Source organism: Lissotriton helveticus, chromosome 7, assembly GCF_964261635.1.
Source record: "Lissotriton helveticus chromosome 7, aLisHel1.1, whole genome shotgun sequence".
Lineage (NCBI taxonomy): Eukaryota > Metazoa > Chordata > Amphibia > Caudata > Salamandridae > Lissotriton > Lissotriton helveticus.
This window is the reverse complement of record NC_136068.1, coordinates 455,025,008-455,041,094: the sequence shown is the minus strand read 5'-3', so window position 1 is coordinate 455,041,094 and position 16,087 is coordinate 455,025,008.

Here is a 16,087-nt window from a genome sequence, read left to right as displayed (position 1 = left end):
CCGCCTGGAGCGTCCCTCTTGATCGTCCAGCTTATCACGTAAGTCCTTGTTCTCTTTCGCGATCCGCTCCATGTTGGTCTGCAGCTCTGAGACATCCTCCACCAAAGATTTAGTTACAACTTCCGTCGATTGCACTTTCTCAGATATTTTATGGAGATCCGCCCGCAGGAGTGTGATATCGGTCGATATCGTTCCCACCGTCATCTGCACCTGAGCCAGGGCCTTCATGACGTCGTCTATTGTCGCCTTCTTGCCCCCCGTTGACTCCACTGTCTTGCCCTGTATCGATTTCGCATCAGGCGAAGAGGAGGGGACTCTATCGTAGGCATACTTTTCCAACCGGGCCTGTGCGGCTCCACCTTTCGACCCCTTCCCGGCCATCTTGGTGGTGACCTCCGACCTGGCGTTCAGGGAACGATCTTGGTGGACAAAATCACTGCGGACACGCAGGCGAAAGGGAGACCACCCCCACGTAAACCACTTTGGAAGTGTGTGTGTCGCACCAGCACAGTTACAGCTCCGTCGAGCCAATGGTGGGTGAGGCCCCTACGAGAGCAGGGCGACAAGAAACGGTGAACCCTTCGAGGTATGTAGGTCAGTTCGCCCCCACCACTCCTAACCCGCAATGTCGGGGGTAGACTCCGTAGGTCTATGTGTGTCTCAGCATGTATCGTCGCGACGCCACCACAATCCACTTAAGCGATGCTGGGAGGTACACCACACCTCATGAATTGCCAAGCGCGGTGTTTGCCCCTGCAATCAGTTTAAAGGCACCGATGCGCTCCCTCGGACCCAATGAGTTGCGGGGCTCCAGAATACCAGGTCTGGGTCCAGAGGGCAGTGTGCTGCTTGCAGGAGTCAGAAATTGTCAGACGGCAGCGCGAGTCTCCTCTCCCTCGCGCCCCCACCCGGCAAGCCGTCTCACATCGGCCCCTCCTCTCACCGGTGGTTCTACGTTCCGCTGGGCAGCCCTCGTGGGTCAGAGCAGTGTCCGGTCCCCAACGCGGCTCACGCCGCCTTCAAGCCCTCCGGGTCCCCGGGTCTCACCACCAACCTCCGGCAAGATGGCGCCCACGACCCTCGCGGCGACCAGGATACCTCCGCTGTCTCGTTCCAGCCGGGTGGGTCAGGCGAGCTCCACAAGTGATCACCTCTCGTCCGGCTGTGTCTCCGGCGGTGGCCCCGTCTGGGAATACCTTGACTTTACGGGTCCTCGGACCCGAGCGGATACTTCCGGCGCAGCCTCTCCCGGATCGCCGCACTTCCTGTCCGCCCTCCGCCGCAGTCAACACCCCGGCTCCCGACCACCTCAGCGGCCTTGCCGGTCGTTACACCAACTGCACCTCTCGCCTTCGGATCTGGAATCCGCCGATCCCCGATTGTGCCGCCCGGTCCCGGGCTTCAGACCCTATCCGCCTGTGACAGATATGTGACGGATTAGTAGCCGGATTTTCGAAGAGGCCGCGTCAACTACGGAGCTTGCCCTCTAAGCTGCCGCCATCGTCGGCTGCTGGCCACGCCCCCCATGTTCGCCTATTCTTAATTTAATTTTCCGGCACGTCATCCCAATATATTTCTTTCTGCAGGGGCAGCTCACCATGTAAATAACATGTGAGGAATTGCAATTAGTATGCTGTCTCTGTGTCCATACTAAGGTCTCCGACAATTGCAATGTTTTAGACACTGTTGTTGTTTTACAGGCTACACATGATCCACAAGGGTAGTGCCCTGTTATAGGTGTCATCGTGGCATCTCTTGTTATGGTCTGTTGTTGTTTCTTCAGAGGTCGTGTGTGCACTAGCACGTCTTTCAGGTTTTTTGTTCTGTGGTTGGCGAATCTAGGTTTAGGCCAGTTGAAAATTCCAGTATTTAGAATATGCCAGTTTCTGTTTATCATTTTCTGGACATCGTATGTGGAAGGGCAGAATGTTGTAACACAGGTTGTCAGGTCTTGTATCTGTGCTTTTGGGAAATTTTGTAGAAGACATTCCCTCGGTTGATTGTTCGCTCTTTTTTTACAGTACTTGATTGTTTATTCCGTATAATCTCTTTTCCTCAGTTTTTCGCTAAGTTCTTGGGCTTGAAAATGATAATCCTCATTTCTGCTGCAGTTTCTCTTGAGCCGTAAAAATTGGCTAAAAGGAAGGTTGTCTCTTAGTGGCTTAGGGTGGTAGCTTTGATACGAAAGGAGGCTGTTCTTAGCCGTTGGCTTGGTATAAGTTTTTGTTTGTAAGACATCGTTCTCTACAAAGATTGTGAGGTCTAGGAAGTTTAGGCTGCTGTTACTGGCAGTGTAGGTGAATTTGAGCCAGGGGTCTAACTGGTTCAGCCAATTCATGAACAGTTCCAAATCAAGTGTAATGTTCCAAATTAGTATGATATCGTCAATATATCTCTTCCAGTATAAAATACTGGAAGAGAAAGGGTTTGTTTCATTTTGGATATATTGACTCTCGAAGTGACTTACATACAGTCCTGCCACCGAAGGCGCAAAGGCACTGCCCATAGAGGTGCCATGGGTTTGAAGATACAGTTTGTCCTCAAATGCGAAAAAATTCTCTTTTAGTGCCAATTTGCAACACTCGAGGATGAAGTGTCTGGGTGTATTGTGTCGCCACTCTTCCATGTAAAGGACATCTTCCAAAACCTGGATCGTCTCGTCTTGCGGTAGGCTGGTAAATAACGATTCCACATCAAGGCCCACCAAAAGCATTTTTTCGGGGTCAAAGGTTTTGTCTGTAATCTGTACAAGGAGATCTCGGGTGTCTTTAAGGTACGTTTGTGTTTTTTGGACCAAGGGTTTGAGGTATTCGTCTGCAAATTTAGAGAGCGGCTCGAGGACTGACCCTATTCCAGAGACTATGGGTCGTCCGGGTGGTGGAGACCTCTTTTTATGAGTTTTAGGTAGTGAGTAAAAATAGGAAGTTCTGGGTTCGTTGGTAGTCAAATATTCCGCTTCTTTTTTTGTTATCCACCTCTTGGTCTCTGATTCATACACCATGATGGATATAGTGTTTTGAAGTCTCTCTGTTGGGTCCGTAGTGATCCTTTGATAGAATCTAGTATCGGACAGGAGGGCGAGGCATTGTTGGTTGTAACCATTTTTACTCAAGATTACTGTGCCTCCCCCCTTATCCGCGGGTTTGATCACTATTTCGTCGTTAGACTGTAGGGCTCCAGAGCTATGCGTTCCTTTTTAGTGAGATTCTGATAGGTTTTTTTGTTCTTGTCCATTTTATCCACTCCGTTCAGCAGAGCTTGTTCGACAGTCTGTAATTCTGGAGGGACACTTGAATTTGGGGGGTTGAACGTAGACTTCCTACGTAGGGAAGTATCGCCTTCTTGTCTGGTGGCAGTATTGTTTGAAAAGTATGCTTTTAGTTTCAATGTTCTGCAAAACTCTGCCAATTCACACTTAAGTTTAAAGGTATCGAGTCGGGGGGTTGGCACAAAGCCTAGTCCTTTGTTCAGGATTTTAATTTGATCCTCTGACAGTTGTATTCCTGAAAGATTAACTATCAAAGATTGGTTCTGCTGGTTGAGGGTTGTGCTGCTGCCATACTCCGAGTCTGTACATTCCTCTGTTGGCCTTGCCAACTTAGGGACTTTTTTCTGCCTCTTGGTTGGTTTTGGCCCCTGGATAAAAAAAAGGCGGTTCTTGCTGATGTACATTTGTGTTTCCTGCCATTTGTTGTTCCCCCAGTTGCGGCATCTGTTGCATTCCTTGGTTGAAAGGGTCCATCCATCCACCATACTGTGGAACAAACGGTTGGTAGAATGGTACATTGAAGCCTGGGTAAAAGGGTCTTTGCCATCTATTCCCCCTTCTGGGGCGTTGGTATCTGTAGTTATTTCGGCCTCTTCTTGGAGTGTAATTGTCTGAGCTGTTGATGGAATTATTAGAGGAGTTGTTCCCTGTTGACTCATTATCAGAAACAAATTCTAGAACGGTGTAATCTTCTTTTGTATAAGGATGCATCTTCTCTTGGCTAAACTTTTTTAAGTCCGCCCGTCAACACCAACTCAGTCTTGTTAGGGTTCAACTTAAGCTGACCAAAGTGCATCCACTCGGAGATCGCAAGCATAGTAGATTGAAAATTAGAAGAGGAAGAGGGGGAGGGATGAAGTGGAAAAATCAATTGTAGATCGTCCGCATAATTAAAAATAGTGACAGGGGTGTGATGAAGGGAGGCCAGGAGGGGCTGCATATAAAGATTAAACAAAAGTGGCGACAGCGCAGAGCCCTGGGGGACTCCACAGGATAAAGGGGAATAGGAAGCAGAATAGGTGGATAGATGAACTGCTTGGGAATGCTGGTGCAGAAAGGATGTAATCCAGGAGAGAGCCACGCCTTGAATGCCCGCGTTGTTGACACGGTGGATCAAGATGGCATGATCGACCGTGTCAAACGCCGCCGACAGGTCCAACAGCACCAGGGCTTGGGCAATATTGTTGTCGGCGCCTTGCCTTAGTGCATCCATCACAGCCACAATGACAGCTTCGGTGGAATGCGCTGGTCGAAAGCCCGCTTACTGATTATCCAGAAAGGCAGAGCTCTCGATGAATGCACCGAGGCAGCGGGTGACGTAGGTCTCCAAGATTTTCCCCAAGTAGGGCAAGAGTGAGATCGGTCGAAAGTTGCTCATGACCGAGGGGTCAGCACCAGGTTTTTTTAAATATAGGCAATACGACCGCCTGTTTGAAAGAGGCTGGGACAATGCCAGAGGCTAAGGATTTGTTGAGGAGTGACAGAGGGGGGTCAGGACAGGCCAAAAAAAATATCTTTAAGTATTTGCGGGGGACAACAATCGTTAGGGGAGCCAGAGCTCACCAAATTAACAAAGACGTGAACTCGGCCAAGGAAATTGGAGGGAAACCATCAAATCGACAGGGGTTCATAGGGGGCAGGGGAGGTGGAACGGAAGAGGACGGGGAAGGGATGTTGTTTTCAATGGTAATAATTTTTTCGGTGAAATACAAATTCAAAGAGTCACAAAGAGTGGAGTAGGATAGAGTGGAGTGGACTAGAGTGGCATAGGGAGAATAGAGTGGAGTGGGGTAGAGTGGAGTATGGTGGAGTGGAGTAGAGGGCGTGGATGAGAGTGGAGTGTCAGAGTGGAGAAGAGAGGGGTAGAGTGGAAGTGGAGTAGGGTAGAGTGGGAGTAGAGTGGCATACAGTTGAGTATGGTAGCTAGAGTAGAGTGAAGTGGCGTAGAATAGGGTAGAGGGGTATAGATTTGGGTAGAGGGGTGTAGAGTAGGTAGGGTGGAGGGGAGTGGAGAAGAGGAGGGTGGAGTGGCAGTGTCGTGGAGCTGTGTAGAGTGGAGCAGAGTGCGTAGGGGGAGTGGCATAGATTGAAGTGGCATGCAGAAGAGGGGAGGGGTGTATAGTTGAGTAAAGTGTCATAGAGTGGAATAGAGTGGAGTATGCAGGGTGTGGTAGTGCACTGCCATTATAGACAACACATTTTTAAGAAGAGTGGAGCATGGTAGAGTGGAGTCAGATAGAGGGGCTAGAGTGGAGAAGTATGGTGCTGAGCAGAGATGAGCACCGAGCGGAGAAGTGCTGAATAGCCTAAAGTGGAGAAGAGTGGCATAAAATGGAGAAGAGTGGCGTAAAGTGGAGAAGAGAGGCATAAAGTGGAGAAGAGAGGCGTTAAGTGGAGAAGGGTGGAGTGGTAGAGTAGAGTGGCAGACTGGTGTAGAGCGGAGTGTAAGTGTTGTAGAATGGACCAGAGTGTGCAGGGTGGAGTGGCGTAGATTGAAGTGGCATGGAGGGGAGTATAGTGGAGTAAATTGTGGAGCATGCAGGGAGTGGTAGTTCACTGCCATTATACACAACATAATTTCAAATGAAATTACCATTACATGTGCCCAGACATACTGTTTTAGTGGTAAATCTATACAGTGCACAAACAATTATGCATGGAAATCTGCCTCAATTAGTGTATTGATTTGTTATGATTGTATTAAAATATCTGTTTGCATCACACTTAAGAATTCCCACAAAAATATGCTTAGTTTGTGATTTCCGAATTCTGGTATATTCTGTAATATTGTTATAGTTCATTTCCTGGCATTTACATTTTGTTTTGTGCTAGAAAAAAACGTCCTACAGCCTTTACTTTCATAATTCCAATACCCAGCAAGAATGTTACATAAAACATCTCACTTTGCATTCAGAAAAAGAAAAGTAAACACCAACCTACCTCTCGAAGTGTGGAAAAGTGTAAATTCTACGTTAGCGTAAGTGGCAGCCATTTTGACTGTCGTGTCCATTTTGCTTCTGTCGTATTCATTTTGTTCTCTGTTGTTTGCCTTTTCACCCAGCCTATGTCCTCAACCTTAGCTGACCTCTTTGACATGATCAATCTGGTGTACATGCTGGAGGGCTGCAGCTGCCAGTGCACCTGGTCTCAGATTTTATCAAATGATCGCTTATTGCCGCCATAAACATTCTTACTCCCCCTCCTCATCTGCTGACCACCTGGTCACCCATCTGCCCTTGTTTGCCTCTAGCTATTTCCGTGCTTAAACTTGTTTCTTCCAGTTTTCCTTCCCATGCGATTACACTGCAACAAACAGTACATAAGGGTGATGGTTTTTGTATTCAATGTAATTCCTTCCACAACACTCTAGGGCAGTGGTTCCCAAACTTTTGACTCCTGAGGTCCCCCACTGAATTACTACTGGAGGCCGGGGACCCCCAAGCAATTTTTACAATTTAAATTTCAACAAATTAAAAGAGTAATTTGCAAAAAATACACAAAAGTACACACAAAACAAATACTTGCATTACTAAAGCTTTTATTATTTTACATTGAAAAATATGCATAAATCAAAACATTTTAATGGGAAGGATGGTGCTGGATCTCAGCGACAAACTTTTCAATGTTTGGTTTTATTTCGGAAAGTTGAATCCTTAGGTCAGATTCTGCATTTTGCAAGCAATTTCTGTTCTTATTTTTAAGGTACATACGATTTGAGAAAGCCTTCTCACATAAATATGTGGTAGGGAAAGGAAGTAAAACCTTAAGTGCCTTGTACGATAATTCAGGATAATCTGCTTGTAATTGCAGCCAAAAATTTGTCAGACTCAGAGACTTTTCCTTGAATTGAAGTTTAAGTGCACTATCTGTAGAGATTTCAATCAAACCGTTTTCTTCAGATGCTGTCATCCCCATTAAATTGTTTAAAATCTACATTAAAAGGATCTTTAATCCAGTTTTTGCTTTCATCCGGAAGTGGAAAGTACAGACGAAAACTACACTGCATATCTTGGAGATGCTTGATAACGATTTCTAAGACTTTGTTCGATAATTCATCAGCAGCAGATTCCAAGAATGTCTTCAGGTTCTGAAAAGAATCAAAATGTATTTGTGTTAAGCGACGAGCCCATAAGTTTAACTTTTTTATCATTGCCTGAATCTTGTCTTCAACATTAAAAATTGTGATACCTACTCCTTGCATACTTAAATTGAGTGCATTTAAATGGGTGAATGCCTGCCATATATGCCAGCATAGCTAACCAAGTATAGTCATGTATGCGCTCATCAAGTGCAAATGGAGATTCCAGTTCAGTGACGAAAACTCTCATTTCATCTCTTAATTCAGAAAGCAGAGACAAAACTCTACCAGGTGACAGCCATCAGACTTCTGTATGCAGCAAAAGCTGATGATGATCACTATCCATGAACTTTCAAAGCTGTTCAAAAAGCTTTGAATTTAGTGACCTAGCTTTGATAAAATGTACAATTTTGACTGACTCATTCAATGCCTTTTTTAATTCTTCTGGAATCTTCTTAGTGGCTAATGCTTCTCGATGAATGCTACAATGATGCCATACAACTGAAGGGTTAATGTCCCTTATTCGTGCTACAAGTCCAGTTAGTCTCCCAGATATGGCACGTGCCCCATCTGTGCTGATTCCTATGCATTTGGACCACTGAATTCCATTTGATGTCAGAAAGTCATTGAAACTGCTGAAGACCTCTTCAGCAGTGGTATGTATCAAATAGCGGCAGAACAGTATGGCCCACATGCATCATTGTGTCTTTTTGCATTTCTTAATTTGCGAAAAATAAGGAATCGCAAATTAAGAAATGCAAAATGATATGCATCAATATTTTCGGTATTCTTGTGGGATTCGGTAAAAATCGCATTTTTTACCGAATCCCAAAGAAATACCGATTTCTTAACTTAATTTTCGCAATTTCCATTGATTCCTATGGGCCAAAAGGCCCATAGGAGTCAATGGAAATTGCGAGTGGCACTTAGAAAATTTCATGGGTGCAGGGGGGGGTCCAAAGGACCCCCCCATGCACCCCTGAAATGTACTTTTCAGCATAAGTTACATACACACATGTCCTAAGGACATGTGTGTGTGTAACTTTACAGTTTAAAAAATGCATTTTTGTGCATATTTAATCAATTTCGCAATTTACCACGAAGTTGAACTTCGTGGTAATTTGCACTTCCAATTTTTAAAAAAGCATATTTTTCTATAATGATGCATAGCATTTAAGAAATCGCACAATTGCGATTTCTTAAATGCTAATGCAATTTTAGAAATCGTAAAAAAGATGCGACTTCTAAAATGGCATGATGCATCCCAACAAGCACTTTTGCATTCGCAAACGGCCGATTTTAAGGAATCGCACCGTCTGCGACTGCAAAAATGCTTGATGCATGTGGGCCTATATCTTCAAAAATGTTCCCCTCAAAATCGTATCTAACGTAACACAGGAGATGAGATTTGTTTGCTATGTCCGTACTTTCATCTACTTGTAGGCTATAATGCAGACTTTTACAAATTCTTTCGATCAGCTGTTCCTTTATATTGTCTGAAATGTTGTCAATTCGCTTTTTTACAGTGTTGTTAGATAATGGCACCAAATGTAAATCTTTTGCTACTTTTTCTCCAACAATTGCTGTCACCATGGCTTTAGCAGCAGGTACTATTAGTTCTTCAGCAATTGTATGAGGTTTTCCAGCTTTTGCTACGAGCATGGACACTTCATATGAAGCTTTCAGAGCATTTTCATTAACAGATCCTGTTGCAGTTTTCTTAATTATTTTTCTACTTTTTAGAAGCTCTTGCTCTTTGCTCTTGAAACATTCTGTGGATTTGGTAGCATGTCTATATGCTTAGTTTCCAAGTGTCTTTGTAATTTAGAAGGTTTCATGGCCCCATTTGACAAAATTTCATAGCATAGCACGCATTGTGGTTGCTGTTCATGTTCTGAACCTGAACATGTGGAACCCAATGATAAATATTCACCATCGTACTGGCGAAACGTCCTTTTCATATCACTTAATTCCCTTTCTTTTGAGCATGATGGCCCATCATGGATGTCTTCAGTGGATTTTCGCTTAAGGTTAAGCCAGCGATATATCGTTGTTATATGTTTTTAGGATACCCACAGCTGACAAGTCTATTGAATCACATTCGGTTATGGAATTATTTTCTAGCAAACCTATTTGGTAAAGCACGGAGTATACCTTCACTACTTTACCTACTACAGGCTGCCCTCGTCAGATGTTTCCAGACTGCATATGCTTTGATGTTGAGAGATAAAGCAGCACCTGTAAGAAGATTTTAACACTGTATGAGCACTGCTTTCGAGGAAAAGACAGAGGACACTAGCAAATCATATGTATGGATATGGCAATTTTATGAATGCGGCTTCAAGATAATTCCATTTGCTCAGTGTAATTAAACATAGCTCATTCATTGTGGAAGCAGTCCATTGTTGATTGCACAGAGAAGTTTGCACGATAGTATGGGAAAATATGAGCAGGGTTGGAGTTAAGCGAGAACACTTCAGAAAGTCATTTTGACTGTTACACACTGTGTTGAGGTTGAGATTAAATTCAAACCAGGATGTCACAGACGTTTCCTATGTGACTTGCTGGCAGCCACTACACACCAAGAATAGATAAATTAAATGCATGCAAATACATGCAAACATTATAGAAGAGGAAAGTGGGTTATTTAAAAAATATACTTGGGAGAAAGCATTTCCTCCATTTACATCTATGGAAGAAGAGGCAATTTCAGGCGGCAGACAGCCTGAATCAGGTCTATTGGAATGTATGGATACAGAGTGGTGTATTTAGCAGAACAAGGCTTCTGCTCTCAGCCATAACAAACGTGAGGAGATGATGGACGGAGTGCTGAAACCTTTTGAACACTCTCCTCCCCAGCCCCCTCCGGAGTTACAGATCTGGGTTGAATGCATCATAGTTCTTTAGCTCAGTTCACCACCCCAGGTTGTGCCCATTTGCATATGACTGGGTCCAAACTGGAATGGTATGGTGAGAAAATAAACTATGAATTTAGGCCCAGATCTCTGTACTGGGGTGAATGTATGACATTGTTCTGCATTCTGTCCATTGAATGTTGTTTTGCGCTGTTCTCCTTCACTTCAATGAGGCTGATAACATAAATAAAAAGGAAACACTTTTTAAATGTGTGCACGAGCTTTTAACGTATGCATATTTCAGCAAGGCAGGGCTGTGTGTCCTGGGGGGAAGTATTCAGTGTATGATGTGACATCGTGATGACAATCACGCTGCACCTGCTTTGGGTAAATACAGTTTTCAGAATGACGATTACATCATTACACGCATTGATTGCATAATGTGCAATGAATAAACCATTTTAAAATAAACCATTTTAAAATCAATGCAATAATTTGGACTACACTTGCAGCCACACTTTTCATGAAACCAACCCTGACGGTGGGAATAAACCATAATGTCACTGCCACTAGCACACCAGCTGATCACTCGTCACACACGAGAAGAATCATAAAAAGACTGCCAAGGTTTCAGATTGCTATGTTGACATTGTCATAAATACAGTGTCATTATGAGTGACATTTCAGCGACTATGAGTGACACTTGCAATGAAGAGGAGGGAAACATAAATATCAGAAATTACACCTATTTGAGCAACAAGACAGACTAAGTTAACTGCTTCAAAACATAAGAAACAATTGTTAAACAACTCATTTATCAGACTGTACTCAAAATTGTGGAAAATAGATCAAGCAGTCTGGAAGATGTTCATAATTTATTATAATCAGATGAGTGACTCGCAGACTCACTCGTTTGACGCTGACCACTTGAGCTGTAAGCAGCGCTGCATTAGAAAGTGGAGTGTGGGAGGCCCTCTTTCACAGCTAGGCTGATAGCATAGTCTCACTGACCTGACACTTTCAGAACACTTTCTTTTGAGGAATGCGACGAGCCAGCACTGCGGTAAAGATTATGCTCAGGCCTGATGGCACACATGCTGTGATGCATTTTTGGATTAGGATTTGCACATTTACTATTATTTCAAAAAAAGCTACTGGCACAGGCCTTTACTTCCACCCACCTCTAGACCACATTAATTGCCAAGTTTTTTCTGTCACGTTTTACTTTTCCAGCCAGAATAGCGTTTTAACCAAATGCATATTACATTTTCGCGCTAGTCATTTCACTTGTAACACTGAAACACTAATCTGCCCTGCACCTGCAGCTCTACTGTGTTTCAAATGATCAGATCATGATAATACCTCTTTTCTAAGCTGGTTTGGGATCCTTTTTTCACTTTATCACTCTTAACATTCCACAAAAGGAGTGCACGAATATGCCAACAACATTAAAGTAATCAGACTTTGAGAGCTACAGCACAATAGCTGTCTGTACACATTGCACAGATACTGACTGAGGAACAAGTAGACAAGTCATAAAGAGCAAATAGGTACAACTTAAGTATAGGCATCATTTTGGTCAAATGATCAGATCTGTAGTGCGTGCGTTGCGCTCCGTGTTGAGACAAGTAACATGAGAGCGGACTGAGAGGGGCATCTGAGGAAAGCGAGTAACCCCGGTCCCACGGCGTCCTCATTCCCCTGGCCCACGCTTCTATAGCTGTAAATTAAATAAACACTCACGTGCTCATCGGGTGAAGTGCCCTCCTGCTGGCCCGAGGTGCCACAATGCTGTTTAGCCTTGAAACGAGAGGCACAGCAGTACTCGAATGCAGGGCAGAAAGTGGGGACAGGACATTGGGAGGCAAAATGCTATGGGGCTGGCTGCAAATGCGAGGGAACGCGCACTGCCGTGCGAGCGCGCGCAACTATAAAATAAGACAATCACCCTTCAGGTTGCACCTAAAGCTGAAATGGTGATTGGCCCGATTTTGTTGTGGTCCCGCCGTCCCTGTGCTGTCATTCACAGGGCTTGTAGCACATGGGCGCTTCAGTATTTATGATGAAAGGCACTCCAGTCCGGTGGACCTGCTGGGAATGTGTCACTGACCCTGGGGGTCCGCGGACCACAGTTTGAAAAAACGCTGCTCTAGGGTGCTGCTCTGGCGCGGTCCCAGTCATGAGTGATAATAAACTTGGTTTGTTTTACTTCACTCCAGTGCCAATCTCTCTTTCATTAGTCTTCAGACCCGTGGACGAGAGGGTGACCCTGCACCAGTGTTCCCTCACGGGGAACATTTCCACAACTGGCGCCCAGCACGTGGGGCCCCATCGGAGACGCGGCCATCTGAAGGAGTGGTCTTGATGGAAGATCAAAATTATGACTGAGGATGCGCACTGCATGAGAAGACCTTTGTCTTTGCAGTCAACATGAACTTTCCAGTATTCCTGACTTGACCCTCCGGGTTGTGGCCGGTCTCGACTGGGGCTTCTTTGGCGAATTCGCAGTGACCATTAGGTCAACCAGAGATCGCCAGGTGGGAGTTGAAGACTTCTGTTTGGTAAGGTCGCTGATGCGGCATTCTTGATTCTTTGGTTTGGTTTTGGTATTCATTCTTTTCAAAGACTGATGGCAGGTAGTGTGGGAATTTTCTCCTTCTGAAACCTGGTTGGATAGTAATATTTTACATACACTTTTAAGAACATGCCTGTTTTTAGCACGCTTTTTTTAAGTGGTGCTGCTGTTGCAGTAACAGGAATGTCTTGGAACAAAGTCAGCTAACTCCTCCGGAAGGGACGCCGAATGGAGATATGTAAATAAAATATGGTATTTTTCCCATAATGTATGGCTCATTGTGGAACAAATACACAAAGAAAGAACCCAACCTACAGTGGCCAGTGAACGGGTCATTTGATTTTAAGAAGGTTCAGTAAGTGGAACAGTGTTTGTTCAAAAGAAAGAGTAGACAGGATATGTTTGATTGTTTGCGTATGTGGGATGAGGAAGTGCGAGAGAGAGCGAAGAAAGCGGAAGATATAGTGTAGAAAGAACAGCGGCAGACGATATAACAGCAATGTGTTGAATTAAGAGATAAGGAAATGCAGGAAGGAATAGAAAAGAAAGATAGAGGAAGTCGATTGCAAGTAAATGGCCAGTACCCTATTAGACGTCCTATCTATCCAATACTTGAAACGATTCTTGATGATAGCATCATATTAGAGTGACCTCCGCCCCGTATAAATCCCCCATTCTGAGTGCCCCTGTAGGTGGTGCTTCTGATGATGAGATCTTCCCCTCAAAAGATATGGACAAAGATCAGCGATCCATGCGACAGACTCGCTCTACTCTGTCTAGCGAAGATAAAGATAAATTGAAGAGCAGTGCTAGAGAGGAATCTCGCAGGACTACTACAGCGACGATCCTCACAAATATGGTCCAGGCTTGGGAAGACGCGAAACAGTTATATTTTTTAGAAAAATTCTGTTGGAATGTATCATATAATTGGCAACATATCTCTGATGAACCAGGCCCAAAAGACTTGAATGCAGATTATAAGCAGTTAGGAGATATGACTTGCCCTTTCAAAAACATACCTGATACAATTAGACGAGCGGTTAAACTACGAGATGACACATTAGATGACACATTAAAAATGCAAAAGGAACAAGAATGAGCTCAAAAGCAGCGCAAAGGTATAGAAACAGAAAACTCTCAGACAGAGAAAACAGATGTTCCGATGGACGTGGATAATCCTAGTAGAAGTGAGCCTGCTATAAAACCAATGCGTGAAGCCGCACCTCTGTATGGTGCTGGAACAAGTGATGATAAGAGTGCCGATGATGCAAAGGGATACTTTTTATATAATTGGGTCTATACACCTTGGAGTAGAGCAGATGTTATGGCTCTTAAGGCTGCCGAGCCTCGGAAAAATCCTGCCGCCTTCTATGAGGAGGTGGAAGGAGCCATCAGTTCTTGTACTATAACCTTAGCGGATATAGATATGTTCTTTGGTCTTATTTTGCCCCCTGATAGGTGGGGAACAATACATAAAATTAATGACACTGTGGCATTTGGTGAAACTTGGGAAAGATTAGAAGAAATACATGCGAACAGGACATCTGCCCAGAAGCCCCTACAGAAGATATTAGATCTTCCTAAAGCTATTGTGACTAAATTGAAAACTCTCATACCCCCTAAGAAAATAGATTGGACTACGTTAGCGTCCTGTAAGCATAAAAAGGTTTCTGATTTCTTTTCCAGATTTGAGGAGACATTCCATGACTTTAGTGGCCAGTCTCTGGCCGATGAAACAGGTAAACATCTGTTTGTTGATAAATTTGTTGCTAATATGTTACCAGAAATATCTAGTCACCTTAAAGCTAGTGAAAGTTCTTGGACTACGTCATCCCCAGTTTCCCTTTTGACAATGGCACAATATTATGAGCAACAGGAACTAGAAGCGAAGGGAAGGGAGGATAAAAAGATTAACTCCTTAACCGCGGCGCAAATTCCGCCACGATGCAGGAGTTCTGAAGAGTGGGTGGGGCTGCTTAGGTCAATGAACGTGCGCAGCACTAGCCAGGTACTGCTCGCGACTGCTGGTGGCCGACGTGTGCAGGGAAGGTGTTAAGGATTTGAAAACGAAAGTCATGATGGCTCCAGCGTATGGTCCTCCATTTAGGAGTGGTGGAGGAGGTGGACGTACAATGCAAGCCCCTGGAGCGCTCCCTCTCCTTCAGGCAAATTTGTCTCCTGACCAGTGTGCCTATTGTAAGGAGACTGGGCACTGGCGTTCTGAGTGCCCTGTTTTGCAAGGCCAACAATATCAGTGAGGAAGGGGGAAGTATGAGAGGAAGCCCAGGGAATGTAGGGAGGAGGGGTGGTGCAGGTGCTCACCCCCAGTTTGAGGCAGTTGAACATGGACCGAAGTACCCTAATGCTTTGGAAAAAAGACATCAGTACCAATTGACTGATTATTCTGCTAATACACCCACAGATTCCGATTATGCATAGGGATGCCTAGGACAGGATGTGGGACCGGTTGAGGTGCCAGTAAATGGATCCCTATGTTGACGCAAATGCCTTGGGATCTACTGGTCGATTTCTGGTGGATACAGGGGCTACCCGTAGTGCCCTGTCTAAAAGACAGGTTCCTAGGGCTCCCCTATCTGGCACATTGATAACATCAAAAAGGGTTCGAAGGAACACCTACACCTAGCCACTATCACAGCCACTTGAATTCCGACTAGATTGATTCACTGCAACATGTCCGTTCTTGCTCTCCCCTAACACTCCAGATAAACTTGTAGGTATCGATATGCTAAAATATTTTCGTGCTATGATACTCTGTTCCCCAGAAGGTGTACATGTTATCCTTAATGACAACTATCCAATAGTTGATAGATCTTGCCTTATCAATGAGGACGTTGCTCTGGCGTCCCTACCTTGCACTTTGTGGGCTAGATCAGACACTGATGTGGGTCAAATGGTTAATCCACCTGTACAAACTCAAGTGAGGGAGGGTGACTCGTTTGCCCCAATATAAGATATCTCGAGAGGGCGAGGAAGCATTAGCAGGTATTGTTCAGGATTTTGATTAAAGTAGGTGTAGTGCAAGAGGTTCCCTATAATACCTGCAATAGCCCTATCCTTCCTATTTTGAAAAAGTAAATGTGTGCCCGGAACTGAGGCTTCTTACAGTTCATATGTGGAGTTCTTCACCACTGTGAGGACACCCCAATGTGGCGATCACATCCGTCATGTGAGATGTAGTTCCCACTCGCAGAGATTCAGTGAGAGGCAGCTTTAAACATCTGCTTGTACATTGAGGGAACGTGTAAGCTGTGCTTCTACTAGCCAAATTCCCCATTGTTGTCCACACTGCT